Here is a 19,607-nt window from a genome sequence, read left to right as displayed (position 1 = left end):
TTTAAGGCAGCAAACAGAGATAGACAAAAATCTTTTGTTTGGTACTTATCTTCTTCGCTCTTGCTCTCTCCCCACCCCTCTCTCTTGCTTGAGATAAGTTCACAGCTAATCATGAGAGATGTCAGATAAACTTACTGTGAATTGAAATCCTGCAAGGCTGAAAGGAGCACTGTTGTTCCTTTCTCAAGCAGGTATTGTATTTATACAGTCAAGCGAACAGGCGATGCAAAAAAGATAATTCCCTCAAAACTTGGCCCATAAACTCCCCAGAGAAAGATAAATGATATTTAATTTTTTTTTCTCTTGATGTAGAGCCAACAAAGTGTCCCTGGTGCAAAGCAGCTATTATGATCTGCTTCCCTGGCTTTGCAAATGTTCGGGTTTGGGTCTGAAGCACCAGGCATCCCCCGTGCCCCGTCTGGCTGCTGAAATCTCTGCTGAGAGCAGTGCTGGCAGCCCCGGGCAGCTCATGAAGTTACCCAACTCTGTCTGCTGCTTGTGCACAGTTTATCTTAAAAAATGGGAGCCCAGCTTTAACGCTGATGGTGTAACCCACTTTGGGAATGAAATCTGTCCCCGTGTCCTGTATAATGATTAGGCTGCTGTTCAGGGCACAAACAGTTAAGGGAACATTGCTAATGTGACACTAATCAATCTCTCTCTAAATAGTCCTGTTCCATTGAAACTGATGAGTTTTGATATCATTGTTTGGGGTAAAACAATGATCTCTGGTTAATTAGTAATATGCGTACTTTTCCTACAGCTCAGTTTTGAGCAGGGAGGAATTATTTAAACTAGAGACAGCCCGGTGAAGGACAGCCCTGCCCCATGGGAACCCGGGGGTACTCCAGCGATGTCTGTGTGCTTGTGATGGATGAATAGTGACATGGTGTTGCTGCACCTCCACACTCCCCGTGCCAGCACCACGCCGTACCAGTCACCATACGCAGGGACACAGCACAGAGCAAAGCGGCTCTGCACAGATCTACAAAAGCAAGAAATGCCAGGGGGGGAAAGCAAAACTCACAACAGATTTGCATTTGCCCTGAGCTGGCATTTGCTCCAGCTTTGCTGCACTAAATCGCAGCGCTGCAGTTTCCAGCCCCATGGCTTCGCATGTTACCCTGTCATTTCTTAAGGGCCTTGTCTGCCTTTCAGCAGCCACTTATTTTGCAATGCCAAATCCCCATAAGCCTCACTAAAGTCAGAGCAGGTTCTTCCAGCATAAAACGATGCCAAGTCTCTACTCAGCTGCAGATGAGAATTCAGACCCTTACTGATTTTATGCTGTCCTTATCTCAGCACTTCTCCAAGTGTTGGAAAAAGCTGCAGGCTGTTGTTCTCTGACAGTAGATGGAGATACCGCCCGGCCAAATACCGTCCCCAACCTGCATTACAGAGCTTCCCTGAGATCAAAGCAAACAGCAGGCCTGAAAATATAAATATGGTCATATTAAGGAATGTGAGGAAAGAGTGCCAAGATCAGATCTGTGCCTGCGCCGAGCATCAAACTCTCCCCAGTCCATGAGCAGGGACTGCATGAGCTGAGCGTGGTCCCCTCCTTCAGCTCTGGAAGCAGCAATTTCAATTCACATGAGCTGTTGGTAATTGCCAGCACTTAGGTGTGTTATCACACCACACCACTTTACTTAGGATGCCTTTCCGCAGCTCAGCAAGACGACAGGGTATAAACGGGATGTCTATTTTTGATCCTGCTGGAAAATCCCATCACAAATTCCTGGCCAACCCAGTGTGATGGAGAGAGGGATAAAATGCTCAGATTGGGCTGGAATACAGCCAGATAGCAATTACTCGCAAATCTTCAGCAGCCAAATCAGAGGTGCAAAGCACCTGCCCATCCCATCAAAGCCTATATGAGTGAGAGTTCTTCTGGCACCTCCACGGGGGCAGATCTTCCTCCTAATCCTCCTCCTCCTTCTCCTTCCCTGATTGACCCTAGCCTAAATCTACCCCCGGATTTACAACACCAACCTGTTTCCCGTCAAGCATTTCTCATTGAGAGGCTGTCCCTTCTCTTTCTGACCACACTTGAGACATGGAGCTAACGCAGAGCAGGATCCTATTTATAAGACATTGTGTCATATGGCTAATTTAAAAATGGCATTTGTCAGCGAAAGCGGTAATTTTTTCAAGATGCTCACACAGGGCTCCTGAGCAAATAGCCCTGAAAATTACAGGCTTCCAAACCTCACTTTGACTGAGGCAACTTGACAATGTTCGCTGCAGCCCTATTCGGGGGACGGCTATTTAAACACAGCGAGCAGTTCATTATCGCTTGTGTTCCCCTGCTAAGCTTTCACTCTTTTGTGAGCCCACTCCGAGCCCCGGATTGAGACATTCCCAAACCTGCCAGGTCACTCCTGCTTATCTTTCCCATGACACCCCGTCTCCCGACGCGCCCGGGGCCGTGTCCGTGCATCTCCGCACAAAGCCATTCTTCTGGCTGAGCGGAGGCATTTCCCCCGCGCCTCCGTCCGGACGGCGTGACAGATGCGGGGTGCCTTTCCCAAGCAGAAAAGGAGATGGGAGGCCACGGGCTGAATGTTAAACGCACCGCACAGCAAACATAAAAAAAAAAAAAAAAAAAAAAAAGAAACAGGCCAAACGTGCTCGCGGAGATTTATACCGACGCTCGCTCCCTCCGGCTGGTCAAAGGTTCAGGCGCTCGTAATAGTTTCCCAAGGCACGTTGACTGTGACAGATTTTAAAGAAGAGGCTCCTGAGGGAGTTCAAGGCGTAAATTGAATTACAGTATGCTTGGCCTGAGGTTGCTAGGGAGATCCCAGAGCCGGGGAGAGAGTTCCTGGTGATTTTTCACTGTTGTTTGAAGGCTGTGAAATTAAGGCTTTGTGCGGCACTCACCGAGACAAGGCTGTGGTTGGCGTTCACCATTGACATCAAGCCGGATTGGCCCGGAGGGGGCAAATTTTTATGAAACAGATATGACAAAGCAGCATTTTGATCAAGTCATCGCTCTCTTTTAAAAGAGCCACGCTCGCTTTTATTCGCCCCGAGTGATGGACGTTCCCATTTAACCACTTTCAGAGGCCTGAACCTCAGCCCGGGAGCCCAGGCTGCCCTGAGCTTTGGGAGGAGCACAGAGTGGGATCAGGGCTTCGCAGATAATCCTTTTACCCCTGGCGTGAGTGGAAGGAAATTCCCAGCACTGAATCCACCAGACTCCAAGAGAATTCAAGGCTGGGGCTGTGCTTTGCAGCTAGAGCCTGATTACAGCTCGTCTCACGGGCTCGGACTTCTGCAGCGTGCAGGAGGGAGGGATTTCAGCTCTTTTGGGGAGCTCTCAAAGAGGGCAGGGATTTTTTTCTCTAAGGGAACCAGTGTCCTAGCAATGGCAAATGGATCTTTTGAGAGAAGATCATGCAAAACCACCTGCAATTCCTCTCCTCCATTCGTGCCCAGCCACATGTGACCAGGACCTGGACTTAGATAAGCTTTCTCTGGGCCATGCCCTCCCTGGACAGTGCTGCCAACAGCATTATCAAGGGTCAGCTGTGACCAGAGGCAACCTAGGCAGTGGCCAAATGTGGCCCAGGGCAGCCTGACCTCCACGTCACCCTTCCCAGGGGTGCACTGCTGAAACTATCCCAAGTGGTCTGGAGGTACCGGGTCACTACTACATTTGGGTAGCTCCTCCCAACAGCAGGACAATCACAGTTCCATCGCAGGAATGCAGAAATATATCTCAGTTCTACAGAAAAGCCAGAAATAAAACCACATGAAGGAAACGGTGCAGTCTCTTAGGGCTCCAGAGAGATGGGTTCATGTCCTAACTCTGCCATGGGTTTCCTACATGAATACATCTTGATCATGAGATGTATGTGCAGTACTGAATAACACAGAGTGGTGGGACAACCTGAAGCCCTGGACAACTGATCAAGGCCTCATAGTTTGCATGTTCCTTGGCTTGTGGACCAAGCTAGCCTTGGTTCTGGGGACACTAGGGTCTATCCAACCTGGCCTCAGGACCAGGGACCATTACCCACAGCTGTTCTTCAGGCAATATAAGCAGAGGCACACACTGAAAACATGATCGCTAAAGCAGCTGTGAATATGATTCTTCCTCCTGATTTCTGGCTACAGGAGCACTGAAATAGAGCTGATCTGGGTATGGTTAACTTGTGCTCTGAGAGGCATGTCCTGGCCATCTTTAGTGGTGCCAGTGGAGATGTATTCTCCTTTTACTCTAATTCTGCCTTTCAAAAAGGTATTTTTAAAATACGCTGGGGTAGGAAATGTTGTGTGGCTTCAGATCCTTGTAGCGCATTTGTCCATGTCACAAGACAATGAGATTTTTTTCAATGAGGTCCTTTTTCCCACTTGCAATTTCCAGATGATGCCAGTTTGTGTAGGGAATTGTTCATGCGAGCTTTTGAAAGTAAGAAGCAGAGGATGATAACACTTTCAAAGCAAGTGCTGAAGGCAAGTCAAGACTAAATAATGAGTGAGGAGTCTACATCCTAGAGCCACTCTCAGCAAGCCCAGACTAGCTCCAATGTCCTGTGCTCAACAGGACAAGCTCAGCCCTACATGCAATGCTGAAAGCTGCCGAATCAAGGATGCCAAGACCCTCCTTTGTGACCATCTCACAAGAAGGCAGGAAAAGACAAAAAGGATAAAACTGAGATAGGAGAGAGCTGAGCTGCTGCAGCCCTGGCTGGAGGGATGCTAATTGGAGAAGGAGTCGCTGTCTCACAGACGTCAGCCTTGCCCTTTCCCTTCCCTTCCCAGCCAACTCTGTGTCTCCTCGCAGCCCTCGGCTGCTCCTGGTGCCAACAAGGCCCTTTCTCAGCTCTGTGACACCAAAAGACTTTTTTTCCTGGAGAAGAGACAGCTTAACTGGGAAAAAGTCCCTGCCTGAGGCTAAGGGAGCTGCCACCCAGATCAGCACCTGGAGTGGCCATGTTGAGGCAACTCCCAGTAGTACAACCCTCATGAATATCCAATTAGTTATAATATTGGATAACTAATGTTGGATCTCAAGCAAGCACCAGTCAGCAGAGCAGGTAGCAGCTGCAAACCCTGGGAAGAACCTTGGGATGAAAATAAAACAACAAGATTAAAGAAAACAAAACATACACTTAATAAATCCTAGGTAGATAATTTATTTGTTCACATTTCTCCTAAATCAATTTTCCACTGTCCTCTAACCTCAGCCCAAAGGGGCTGATGCTGCCCCTTAACTAATAAGCTGTTTGGTATGTTGTTTGGCATTTGAGGCCCAGCTGGACTTGTCTTCATTTTATAAAATAGTGGCAGGACTTTGCAAACACAAAAACTCTCCCAGAATGAGCCCCTCTATTTCTTGTGTTGGCCTATTGTGCACAAAAAATGTCATCTGTGTTTGCCGAGAGGAGCAAAGTGAGTAAAATACAGACGGGGAGAGCTTGCTTTCACTCCAGCGCTGTTTGCTCTGAAACGTTATGCAATGCAGATTAATGTCTTAGCACAAGAGAGTTCAGATGAGGTCCTGAGATTAGGCCGTCTCCAAAAAAAAAAAAAAAAAGAGAGAGAGAGAGAAGACGGAGAAACCCCTGGAAAAAAAAAAAAATATATATATATATATATATAAATCTGCATTTTGAGAATTTGAAACTGCAGCAAAAGGAAGGAGGCTTACTGGAAATATAGGAAGCAGACAGGGAACCCTCCCAGGGTAAAACCACACCGTATCAGCAGCACACAGGGAAGCTGCCCACTGCAAGCCATGGGGAAAAAAAATGAGTTCAGGTTTCAGGCAGGTCTTGGTTTGCCAACACCACTGGTCTTGCTCGGTTCCTTGGTGCAAAGCATTAGTAATGCTGACAGGATTAGATTGATATGATAACACAGTGATTGATCTCAGCCATAAATTCAGACTCTCCTGCTGAGCTCATTAGCCAGAGTTTGTTGAGGACTCACCCTCAAGCAGGTGAACCTCTTCTCTCTTCAAATTCTAATTTAAAAACAAACAAACAACAACAACAACAACAACTAACCAAATAGTAGGTATATAACAGCACGGTCCATTTCTGCTTTTCAAGATCTGGATTCATACACGGATTTCTTGCCAGGACAGGTTAATCTGGGTAACATGAACTTCACCAGTAAAGCTATAATCAGCCTTTGACTTTTCATCTTTCCATGGCCATATATATATATCTACCCGCCACCTGCTGCAGCACCTCTGTCAGCATCAAACTGTGTCTAGCTGTCCTGTGTTCCCTCTGACTTCGCTCCTGAGCCATGTCCTCCCAGTGGTAATGTCAGCAGCAGAAGACAAAATTAAGTGTACTTACACCTGTAAGTTGTTAACAAAAATATGTTATATACACATTTGTCTACTTTGGAGGCACAGAATAGCCGTAGATAACATTCATTTCATTCTAAGTAGTCATGTTTGGATAGGAAAATGTATATATAAATGCACATATACACATACACACACACTTGTGTGTGTATGTTTAAAGTTTTTAAACCCCTAGGCCATGCTCACTGTCTAGCAAGACCTTGCCAATGAAGGCCATGCACTGATCCCCACATGGTGACCTGTGCTGATTGCTCAACCAACCTGCACATCGACTGCCTCGATGGGAATTGCTGCCCACCTAGCTGCTACAAACCTCCAACAAACCTCTGCTCTTGGCCTCTCCATCACACAGGTGCCGATAGTCGGGAGAGATCGCGTTACAGGCTGCTGGGAATGACTTGTGGGCCAGTTTCTCAGTGCTGCGGCGCAGATCTCTCTCTCTCTTTCATTAATTTCTAATCTACCCCTTCCTCCCCCCAGTATAGCTCTGGATGGGGAAACATCTGCAAATAAAGAAGGGATTTTCTCTTGTCTCTTAAAGGACAACTCCTCATTCATTTTCTCTTTCTGTTGTTATTGTTGTAGTTAAATGAGACAGATGCCACGCATTTATGTTTTCTGATCCAAAGCACATCGGGGACAATGAAATGATTTCCATTCATTCCTGGGCATGCTGGATGAGTGGTAATACCTACAAACTCCATCCCCTTATACACTCTTTAATTTGCACCATTTCTTTCTCCAAATCACCAAGCTGCTTCGTGCAAAAATGTACAATATACAATGCACCAGGGTTTATATATTTTCCCTTTGGGCATCTTTATCTAGAATTTAAAAGCTATTATTAACTAATGCTTTCACTTTATTTTATGTTTGAAAATAATGAAGTCTAATAAAATTGATTTCCAAAGCCATTCAGTCTTAAATGTAATAAATCAAACGGTAGAGAGATACTGTGTATACGCGGCTGTGCATGCCAAATGCAACTAAAATTAATACCTTGATGTTTTATGCTATTATAAAATGCAGTCTTATATTTTTTAAATGCCAACTTGATTAATTGGCCCCCTAACTGAACATTCAGGCTGCTACTGTGATGAAATGTTTTGTGGGTTGACTGGGCGATGGATTATTATAAAGAGCTGAGTAATTAACTCTATTGGGAGCCTTATATCAGGGCACTGGGGTTTAATCTAAGCCACGATGACTTGGTGCTAGAAACGAACCAAATGCCAGGGGGTGAATTCATACCTGGTGTAATCCGCTACGCAGCCCAGTGGAGTTACTACAGGAAGGGGTTTCGCTTGTGCCTTATGTTTTCACTTGCACAGTGCAAAGGTTAAGGCTGTCAGGCCAGGCTGTTTGAAAGCTTAACGATTAAGTATTATCACTGTTTGCAGAGTCATTCTTCAAATGTTTTCAACATAAAACAGTTTATTAAATGTCTGGCAGGCTTTCACTGAGAAATGCCAAGATGTGATTTCTCCCCTTCCTCACTGTTATTTTAATACTTAGCACCTCTGCAAGCAGGGGGGGGGGAAAGAGAAGAAAATCCCCAGAATAAATGAAGCCTGATACTCCGAAACTCAGCTACTCAAAACTCCAGGAGGGACCCAGGCCCCACCAGAGGTTTGGAAAGGCTGTGTGGAACAGGGGCCACCAGTTGGTGCCACCAGATCCGACACACTACATCTTCCCTTTAGGCACTGTCTGGTGACCACCCGTGAGCTCTCCACCAGGGGATTCATCCTTTGCATTATATTTCTTTGCACTTCAGTGATTTTTTCCAACTTTATAGCAACTCATTCTACACAGGCTGAGGTGCTGTAGGCCTTGTCTGTGCAATGCATTGCTCTGTCTGGCCTCACCTTGGGCTGGGGGCACTGATGTGCCCAGCCTTGCCCCTCCACACTGTTGGAACTGCTGAGTTTTGTACAAGTCATTGCCAAAAAAGCCTTTTACAACAAGCCATGCTAGGACTCCCAATCCTTTAAAATGCCATCAAGCTGAATACAGGCTGATTCTGGACCATCATTAGATCAGAAAAATGCTTCTTTTTCCCAAACAACAAGCATTTAAAGTTTTAAGAACTCATGAAAGAGAGATACCTCTGTATCCCTAAATAATTCCCAGGAGGAACACCATAATGGAGAAAAGTGGAAAAAAATAAAGAAATAAGGAAATAAAAGAAAAGAAATAAAAGAAATGAAAGCAAATCTATTTTACAGATTCTGTTTTATTGTGTTGGAGCAGCATTTCTCCTAAAAAAATGAAAAGGCAGTGTATCACAGAGAGATGAAAAGTTTATATCTGCAACAGTGGGCCAAAAATGTGGGCCAAAAACTAAGCCTAAGCCAAGACATTGCTCCTAGCCTTGGAGGCAACAGAGGCAGAATAGAAAGTGAGAGATCTGGGAGATCTGCAGAAGTGGGAGCACCTGCTCAGGCATCTCCCCATGTGCTCACATGGAGGCATTACGCTGTACAAAAGAGCAGCACAAGGCAGATGTTGGCTTTCCCTATCTGCAGCTCCACTGCTGTGTCACTGTTTTGGGAATCTGCTGTTTTTTGATCGTTTTTGGTGTCTTTGATTTCATGAAGCTGTAAACGGTTAGATCACTGGAAGATGCTGACATCTGAGTTGTCGCTGCTCACTGCATGCTGGCACTGTTTAAGAAGCAATGGTTTTCTAATGATACAGATATTTGCTAGTCTTCCAGGAATTTGATCAGGCTTCTAGCATTCAGACAGCATAACGAGCATCCTTCCTTTCTTAACGTGGAGTAAGAGCTAATATGTTTTTTCATTGTATAGGTCCTCCAATTACTTTTTTGAGGCTCCTCCACCAACCAGAGTAAAGTGAGATCCCTAGAGGCACAAATACTTATTCTTTTTTAAAAAAGTAGTCTGGAAATTAGGAAAAAGTCTTTTAGACACTGGAAAAAAAAAAAAAAAAAAAAAAAGTGGGAATGAACAACATACACTTCTAGATTTATTATGTAGTTTTCTCTAGTTTTCTCTTCTATATGGAGAGCTGTGCAGCACCTAGACATGCTTCGGAGAGCATTTTGTTTAAACAGGGCTAATTCTTTAAATTAAAGTCCAAATCACAAAACTTTACTTGACAGCTTGCTGCAGAAGATAAAACAACTTTATAGTAGACAGTAAATAGACAAAAATTCTTCTAGGCTAACTTCCCTTATCATTTCCTCTCACATAAAGTACAAGTTAAATGCTGGATGCTAGAAGAAGAAGAGATCACTGCTATGCTTATTGAGAACACAGAGAATTGGACCCATTTTTATGACTTGGTTGGGTCTGCCTGAGACAGATTAAAGGAAACAGTGGCTTCTCATCCAACTGCCTATGCTTGTTAAAGGAGAGACGCTTCATCTTTTCTCAGAAGCATACATCATTAGGGAAATACTGTCTTGCTGCATTAGAATAAATTACTATGCAACAAACATATGTTACAGCTAATTGTGCTGGAGAAGAAAAAAGCATTTACTGCCTTCCATGGTTAACATGTGAAAGTGGATAAGGAAAATGAATTAGCTTCAGAGACACTCTTTCAGTTAAGTCCTGAAAGCATAGATATCCATGTTGGGCTTACAAAAGGGAGAGATTTAATTTAGAGGGATTATTTAATAAATCTACCAATGCCTGAGCAGGAAGAAATAATGAAGAGGACAGGATATTTGATTACTTGTTTAGCCTGCATGATGCCGGCTAGAATACGTTTAAAATGTCCAGTCCCTGGGGTCAAAATCTATTGACACACTCTGATGTAGGTCAGAAATAAGCCTGGGGGGCCTTGGTCTGTCTCCTAATTTACATGAGCATAAACAAAAACAAGCACCCAGCCTGCGGACCTCGATCACTTCGTCTGTCAGAGCTATGGCCACATCCCCTGGGATCGCAGGGGGGTGGGCAGCATCCCATCCCGTCTCCACTGCACATGAGTGGAGAACACAAAGCACACAGGAGAGCCTAAACCCACAGCCCTAACAGCTGCTGGGCTCCCTCTATGGTGGGGGCATCTGCAGATATGATATAAATCATAATTCACTTCGAGTCACCATAGGTAATGCTGGGAGCTGAGAAAAAAAAAAAGTTTTTTTTCACTATGTAAGGAGAGGAAGAGGGAGCATATAGCAACTCCCTCACCTTACAACAGGTCACACAGGTAACTTACCTTGGACACGGAGGTTATTCATGAAAATGTTCCTCAGATGGCAGGACAGAGAGTGACAAAGGGCTCTTCCTACCGCTCCTTTGACATTGGTCACACCTTTGATAAAAAGAAGATATCCAGGAAGGTTTATTTAAGAAATTTAGAAGGGAACACTGACAGCACCAGAAACCCAAAGTATTGCAAATTTTGCTATCTAGAAAGGCCCAGATCCCATGCCCAAATCCCCAGGAAGTCATACACTGCCTATTTATGTGGCCACCAGACTCTTGCTGTCTAAGCAACATCCAGCCGTCCTCTAGTAACAACCTGACCTCTCAGACGGCTCCAGGCACATGAAAACTTATTGGTGCAAATATCTCTCATTCTGCCCTCCAAATATGCAAATACACAATATGCAAATATAAAATAAGCATTTATATGCATATATACAAATTATTGTGAGTAGCAAGCACAGATGTTTGACTTATAAATTTGTAGGTTGATATTATTATCTCACGTCAAACGAGCATAATTTGGAACTGGAAGGGGGTCAGACCCTCATCTCAAATAGGGGGGTTATTTTTGGAGTAGCTCTTGTGAAACCAAGGGCTTTTCTCATATTTATACTGATGTAGTCAAGATCGGAGTCTGACCCACCCAAAGTGTGGAGGAGTCAAAATGAGATGCAAATCTCAGCTCGTTTCGCTGCTGTGCGGATGCAAATGCCATGCATTGCGTTACGCGAAGCAAAAGCCCTCAGACATCGTCCTGCCTCATCAGGGCTCCGTACAAGCACAGGATTTACAAGCTGCACATTAAGTCCTGTGATTTACGCCACTTTCCCTGCTCAGGTTTGCTGCCTTCCCCCAGGGATCGTATCTGTGTCCGTAGGCACTTTCTAAGATTTCTATGCACTACCTCAACAAAATGCCCTTTCATGAGGCCAAATACATCACATCAAGAAAGCAACTGTATTTCTTTCATACCGTTTTAAGCTCAGTCAGCTATATGAGGTGCAGTAGCCAGCTTCTGGAAAATAGTTAGCCCTGTGTGTACCTGAGTGATAAATTAATACAGAAATGGTCTATTAATTTAGAAATACCCCTGTTTCTGTTGCTGGCCACAGGGCACTGTGACCAGCATACAAGGCCTCTCTGTTTGTGTCACCACATTACATGCAAAGCAGGTAAACTCTGACGCAGATGCTTTTCCAGCAACATAGCAGCCTTTTCCTTTTATTTCACTCCTGAAGTGGTATTTTGGTGTGATCAAAATGAGTTCAGAACAGGTCCAGTGGAAAAAAATAAATAAAAACATCAAAGAAATACCAAACCCTATAGTTTCTTCTGTTTTTTCTTGCAACAATACACTTGAGATGGGCCTAGAAATGAATTGGCATCTCCAGGAGAACTGCACCTCACTTGAATTTTCTTGGACAGAAGTTATACAGCTGGCAGAGGAAAAAGCCTAGATCGTATTTTCACTCACCACTGCATGTAAGCAGGAGTTTATTGGCATGTGTGCTGCAGTTCAGGATTTGTTGAACTGCACAAGGCATCCAGGAAGTTAGCACCATCATATAGATAGCTAGGACTCTGATGCTTTGAAACATTGTGTGTTATATGGCACGCATGAGGATGGAGAAGTCTCAGAAAAATAAAATATTTATTTTTTTTTAAATAAGATATTCAGCAGAGAAAAGGATAAAAAACATTTTCCTGTCTCTAAGCACTGACACAACTTTTCATTGAAAGAAAGAGAGATAAATACATATTTTTTTAAAAATAATGATCTATCTAGGCACCAGCCCAGTTTTCCAATCTTTTCCAAGATTTATAGCGTGCCTTACAAACTGCTTGCATCTCCTTCATTACAAATACACCAACTTCTGCAGGCTAAAATCTTGAATAATAGAAATAAAAAAGATAAAAAGTTAATGATGTGCCCATTTTATTTACATCCCTATTCTCCACCACTTGTTCATTCCGGATAATATCCAGAATAGCACTCAGAGACCTAAAGTTTAGCTCAGGAAGAATCTAAGCTTCTATATTTAGAAAAGCAACCCAAAACTAACCCTTTAGGGCTTGACCTAAAACTAAACCCTTTAGTCTTTAGTCACTTTAATGGACTTTCTGGTGATAGCATTCTTAGCTTTCTGTTCAAACTGATGGAGAATCTAGACCTCGTGTCTGTCTTCATGGCTTGAGTGCTCTAACTGATAGCCGTAACAAAACAGGCCAGAGTTCTTTCAAGAGAAAATGGTGATCCACTCAGCTTGCACTGAGATATTTGGATTCAGTTCTTGCTTCATAGTCTCAGACTCTGGACCCTTATTTCTTCTAGGTGCAGAACTGTAGCCCTGAATTACGAGCTACTTCTGGATATGAAAGAGAGCTTTTACATTCCATGGTTTCAGACTTTACCCCATTCACTCCCAGTAAATCTCCCCATTCACTACAGTAAATCCCAGCAGTAGAAATGTGAGGCTCACTCAGCGTCCCATGTTTTATTATTTTCAGGGGTTACACTCTAAATATCATGAAAGCCAGCATCTTCTTTTGTGGATACAATGCTTTCTCTTTTTTTTTTTTTTTTGGATTGTAAGGTGAGAAACCCAGATAACATCTCTTCTCAGGCATAGGCAAAGTGCTTATTCTTAGTGATACAGTGATTTACATAATAATGTCATGAGGAAAGAGGAAGAGGAGCTGCACTCTTTTGTAGCGCTTCTGCTGGAGAGGTAAAGAAAAAATAGGCAACAGAGTTTGCTTTTCATACATGGTCACCACCTGTGTGCTTACAGAGAGTTGTCTGTAAGCAGCTGCTTATGCGACCACAGCACCATGTTCATCACTATGCCCAAATTAAATAACTCTGGTGTAATTCTCCCACTTTACAGCTGTGGTGTGGGAAAAGTCCTTGGGCTCAGGTATGAACCCTGGGACTGTCCAGAATGAGCTTTTTCTTCCCATGCCCATAGAGAGAATTAGGGCTCTTTAGTCAAGATTCAGCACTGCAGATGTAAGAGTTATTGACATGAATCGTGCCTGTTATGCCTTCTCCTCTAGGATGTATTCAGTGTTCATCTGCAGCAGAACAAAACATGCAACTTAACTAAATATCATTGGGCATCTTGAATTAACGTGCCCTGCAAAGCAGAGCAGGATAAAACCTCTGGGCCAGCTTCTTCCCACTTACCTGATGGGGGATCCACAATCGTTTACACCAGCAGAGTCACCAGAGCTTGCTGCAGGGATTTATATGATAAAATCTTTTACAGGATAATTTATAGGATAGTTTGCTGCAGGGATTTATAGGATAAAAACTTTCCTGTGGCAGTAGAAATACTTGCAGTAAGACAGAGACCTATGAAGGCGAGATCCAGCTTTGCTGCAGAAATCCCAACCAGGTACAAGTCAGGCCTGCACAGGGTTGAAATGTAATAAATAAATAAACAAATGAAGTTTTCCTTCTCTGACAGCTAGAAAGCTTTTATTCTAGTCCAGAAAGAAGGACAAGGAATTCCCATCATTGTTTCATGCTTTTTTTTTTTTAAGTCCATTTTTCAAAAAGTAATTTTGAAATGTTCTGGGAAATGCAGGGGGTGGGAATGCTAATCTATCATCCGCTTCTGATAGCGTTTAATTAAAAAACATAGCTATTAGTCATCTGCTACCCTACCACCAGGGCTGACCTGACAATATCTTAACACGCTGGTGAAAGAAAAATTGAAAAGACTCTTTTTCATTGTATTTTATCTTAGCAGTGGGGGAGAACAAGTATATAATTTAAGGGAGGGCAAAGACAGATTCTCATGCCAGTTTCTCAGGAGGTTAATCCAGCTTGTTTTTTTTTTCTAACACAAAGGTGTTCTTTCTCCTGTTATAGCCAATGTGACTGTTAAAATCAAACAAGTAAATAAACAAAAACAAGATAAATTACTATGGAAGAAAGTTTCAGTGATCAAAGCTATCATCCTCCCCAGAAGACTTCTATAACTTGCATTTTTAGTCTCTGAAGAGTTCGATTTCTCCCCCAGTGGAATAGGAAACCAAGAAAATTCAGATTTCATTGTAATGAAAGTATTTCCCAGACCCCAGTCTTTCTGGTGACCATGAGCTGATGAGATTCAGGCTCAGCTTGTCCCATGTGCTCTCAAACATCTCTTCATCTACTTGTTGGCTGGACACATACCTTAGTGGAGAAAGCCCTAAAGCCATGATACCAGGAAATGGGCAACAGGCAAGCCAAGGCACTTTCAATTTACACTCATTTGCCTTTTCTGTGGTTTAGCTAAAAACTACCCTTGCTTAGAGGTTCAGCATCACATTCCAAAGGTTGATGGCAGACAGCAGCAAAGATATGACAAAGATAAAGGCCTCCATGAAGTTTGAGTTCAGGTCCTGGTTCCAGAGTAGGATGGAGATGCAGTTATAGTTTCATTCTTGGTCCAGTTTCCAGGTTAGATATGAAAAATATTGACCTTAGGTTGCAGTAGGACTGAACATCTAGGAGTGTAAGAAAGTCATCTGAAATAAACAGTAGACTTGATGAGGAATGAAACTTCCCATCACCCAATTACATAGGTGAGAAATGATCAATTGCTGAGGAGAAGAGAATAAGAATTACAGAATTATGGAACCTTCATTATGGTGTATTTAAATGTGCCTTAAAATTTCAGTCCTGAATTCATGTGCTTATTTCAGACCTGCCTGAAAGAAAAGATGTGAGAGCAGCTATACAATCCTTGACCAAATGTCCATTCGCTTGCTGTCAGAATCCAGATGCAGCTGCTTAGAAACTGGAAATAAACAGATAGGAACAGCGCAGACCTTTCCCATTGGTACCTTCTTAGGGAATGGCAATTTGCAGAAAAGTGTTTCTGGCCTGAGGCTGCACCCACAGCAGTGTGTTTAATGGTCCTGATGGAGTTGCCTACCATTAATGTGTCAAATTTTAGTCTTTTTTAGTTTACTTCATATACTTGGCATTTGAAATTTTCTGTGTCAGGAGGCTCCATAATTCCTTGTGGGTTGTTGCTGATGTCTGAGAGGGAGGAGAACACCATTCCTGTTGCATATGTATGCCATTCTAGACTACAAGGAATTTGTTTTCTGCTTTCTGTGCTGAGATATAGGAGGGAGAATATTCCTTAAACATTTCTACCATGTACAGCTTCTTTTGGCTACATGCAAAATCTGTGAGCCCAAGCAGGTATTTGTGATAGGTCAGTAATTCCATTGTTGTAATTCTTGATGCCTCAAAATGGACAGAAGGATACAATAGGAGGAAGGGACTTACAAGGTAAGCGCCTCACTGTGTCAAAGCATAACTCATATTCTTTCAAGTTTCCCAGACTTCAGGTGACTCAATCCCATGTAAACCACAGGTGGAACTTCCCCTTCTTGGGCACCCAGAATAAATGCAAACAGGATTTGACAACACTCAAGCTTGGGGAAATGTTAAAAATTGGAAAGAAGAGGAAAGAACAACTTAAAGCAATACACATTTTCTTTGTTGGGTGACCCTCAAACCCCTGAAGCCAACAGTGCCACAAAGAATCTAGACGTTCCCTTCCTTCAAGCCTAGATGAGAAATTACTTGCTGTCATTTTTCTTCTATTTACCTTCTTCCTTATCTAGTTAGGCTATATCTCCACAGCAGAAAAGGTACACTCTTAAGTCACATTATTCTAAATATGGTTAAAGGAACAGCAAAGACAAGACCTTTGACAACCCCCGTTTAAGTGTGAGCCTGACATAAATATAAGCTGTGAAACCATACTAAAACCCAAAGAACCTTATCTTCTACTTGCAGCCACTACTTCACTTTACTTTCTTGTCATCCCTTGTCCTGAATATCTACTGGAAATTCTTGCACAAAGTAAAAGGTTCAGGGCTAAGACTCAGTTGCTCAAAGGCATGTTAGATGACTAATTTTCATTGTATGTGATGTGAAGTTGCTTATAATAAGCCAAAGTTAAAAGGTTAATGATGGAAACAGCTGAATCCTTTAAGACAGATGCACTGGTACCCACTTTGTAGTATTTGGTAGGGATGCTGTGCTTTACCACTCATGTCATCTAGGCTGGTATGTGGATCTAATTTGATATTGCTATAAAAAGAAGCTATGGCTCTACTTTGCTCACATAATCACCAAATCAACTCTGTGGTCAGTGTTCAAGAAGCCAAACCACTCAGCAAAGTGTGGCCACAGCCATGTGTCCCCTGGAAGACCATCACTAGCCAAAATGAGAACATGGAGCTACCTATTACATGTATTATTCTTATAATGATTCAAACTTGGGTTCAGGCTATTCACAGCAATTATGGTACTAACTTCTAACCTATCATTATGATCAGATTTTACACTGTGGACTCTCTATAGGGTTCAATTATTTCTCAAACCAATGGTGAAAGATACTGACAGTGTCTGTGCTCTCCTTCACATCCTGAGGCTTTGTGAACAATGGAAAAGCCCCTTATTCCCAACACTCTGCATATATGTGCTGAGTCTGAAGTTCACCTGACTTTCTTAAATTATCTGTGTAGGTTCATGAGCAGCCGAACGTGGTTGCTTGGTGTCTTGTCATTAGCTGACCTCTGTATCTAAGAAGATAGGAGCTCTGATTAATGCTTCTCTGCCCTTTGAAGCAACTCTAGCCTCTCCTCTCACATTTTGTCAGGTGAAGATTCCCTGGTGTGCAATAGGAGAATTGTATTCATGCTACTGATGTTTTCTCTGACAGCAAGATGATGAGGTTTCTCTCTTCCTTGTCTACTGAAACACCATTTTAAATGAAAACTCTAAAACTTGGTGTCTTCAAGACCTTTATGGCTCTGTCAGTTTTGGATGAAACTGGCAAGAGGATTCAAAAGTTACTATAGATAAAAATTAAGTTAAAGAGGGCCAGTAAAAACTGGAAAATCTAAAATTCCAAAAACCATCAAAGGAGATTATGATGCCATTAATGGATTTCTCATAAAGACAGAAATCATCATCTTTGTTTTGTACTTGTTTTTACCAAATTTGATTTCACATCAATGGGAGGTTCACCTAGCATGAGAGCCACTAACTCACAAACCTACAAATACCTTTCTTCCTCCACCAATGCAAAGATAAAATTACAGCAAGAGCCAACTGGGATTGAAAACCAGACATCCACAACAACACTGAACTTAGGCAAGAGAACTAGTGCATTTCTGTGGTTTTCTGCAGCTCATGCCCACCTGCACGCTGCTGTAGCCACATTGCTATCAGTACTTGGGCCATGCCACGTGAAGCTACCTCAGGTACATTTCTGTGAGCTGTAGTCACACCTTTGGCTCCAGCTTATGCACACCTGAAAAATCTTTTCAAGCCTGAGGCTCCCGTAGGCTGTTGCTGGTCCAGCCCACGGCATAAGGAATGCAGGGCAGCAACGCAGATGAAAGGCAACCCCTCCACCCCAAGCACATCACAAATAGGACCTCAACCTGGCTTTGTACTGTTTGGGACTCCAAGTTCATACACAGACATCATGCCTGTGGCCCTAATTTTTTGTGTAAATGCAATGTGCTAATATTCGCGTGTGAAAACTGTTTTTCCATTTGAAAAAGCTATAATTACATGTCCAATATTTGCAATTGGCAGTCCTCAGTTGCAGTTTTAACCATCACACACCTAGCAGAGGCATGTAGTGAAGGGTTAAAATTCATAGGTTTCATGTTATGGGACTGATTTTGTCCACACAGTGATCATTATTTTTTAACCAATCCCCTGCTCAACTCCAAGTTGTAAATGTGAAAAAGGTGAACTGTACTTCATGGGTGCTCCGTGCTTACTTCTCTTCTTCGTTTGTTAGGGTGTGTGGTTTGGTTTGGTTAAGAAAGTAGCTATAATAAGATAAGACCACAGCCCACTGAATAAAATCCTAAGAATAATCATGCTAATGTTTTATTCATGTGGGAATGTTAATTAAGATGCAGCTGTAATTACAGTACCATCATCATCTAGTGGCCTGGAAGCGCAAATGTTCTTCCTGACATATGGAATAATAGAAGGCGGCTCGGTACAAATGCTGCTAACCAATACCCGGACAAACACTCAGCTACACACATCTCCTGGCCCCCAGGGTGCCCTTGCAAAAGGCATCAGTCACTGCCACTGGCAGAAACCGTTGAAGACAAAGCTGTGTTTTGCATCTCCAGGCTTAAAAAAGATCACACAGCATCCCAGGACCAAAAACAAATAAACATGCAGCTAACCTCAAAGTCCTCACTCACACCAGAACAAATGTTGGGAGCAGCAAAAGTTGGATGCTGGGGAGGTTTCTTTATGTCCATCTTCACTTGGAAAGTTTTGGTGCTGATAGAGATGTGGCACAGCACGTGCTCTTTATTCATGGCTGTATGGGGTGCCCTGGGGCCAGCCTGCCCTGGCACAAGATATTTGGCTGCACCTGGTGTAACCTCTCGTCCCCTGATTACAGCTCTCAGCTACACAACAGGCAGGAGCTGCTCAGCATTGTTCTTCTCAGCTGTTACCCTTTGATAAATAGCAAGAAAGGAAGGAGCAGAAAATGCCCTACATTTTACCCTACCTTGGCATTAAGCTGAGAAGTAAATTAACTTCTGAATTAGCCTATAGTGTTTCTGAGGTTGAACTTCTGCTTTCCTGAAGACCTGGCTTAAACAAAAGATGAAATCTAGAAAGATCTGTGTTATGAAATATGTAGCCCCGTGAGGAGCCAGGAGTTGGACTTGATGGTCCTTGTGGGTCTCTTCCAACTGCAGATATTCAACAATTATATGATTCTAGGTTTCTAGCTCCAAAATCTCTGAAAAACTTCCTTTTATCCTGGGTGCTCCAAAACAAAAACAAAACAAAACTGAAACAAACATCAAAGAAAAAGACAATGTTTAGCTTGCTTATTTTGCTATCCATCATTCTAACCAAAGTTTTCTCATCTCTACACATCCATTGACATCTTCCAAAGGTGTGTAAATCATAAAGCTTTGGCTTTGTATAGAGATCATCTTTTTACTCTATGCCAATGATCAGGATTCCAGTTACTCCAATGAAAAATATTCACATTGTTTCAGGGACAAAAATTCAAGGTTTT

General features: G+C 42.9%; 1 long non-coding RNA gene across 1 annotated transcript; it reads right to left on the bottom strand.

Moving 5' to 3' along the window:
* Positions 1-5,956: 5,956 nt before the first annotated feature.
* Positions 5,957-19,045, bottom strand: LOC137855189 (uncharacterized). The gene is made up of 3 exons (XR_011095574.1): positions 18,751-19,045; positions 10,523-10,618; positions 5,957-6,319 (listed from the first exon to the last, which is right to left on the bottom strand). It is a non-coding gene; the product is annotated as an uncharacterized lncRNA (long non-coding RNA).
* Between the last annotated feature and the right edge of the window lie 562 nt (positions 19,046-19,607).

This window comes from Anas acuta, chromosome 4 (genome assembly GCF_963932015.1).
Source record: "Anas acuta chromosome 4, bAnaAcu1.1, whole genome shotgun sequence".
Taxonomy (NCBI): Eukaryota; Metazoa; Chordata; class Aves; order Anseriformes; family Anatidae; genus Anas; species Anas acuta.
The sequence above is the reverse complement of the archived record's forward strand: the minus strand, read 5'-3'. Positions and strand labels throughout refer to the sequence as shown.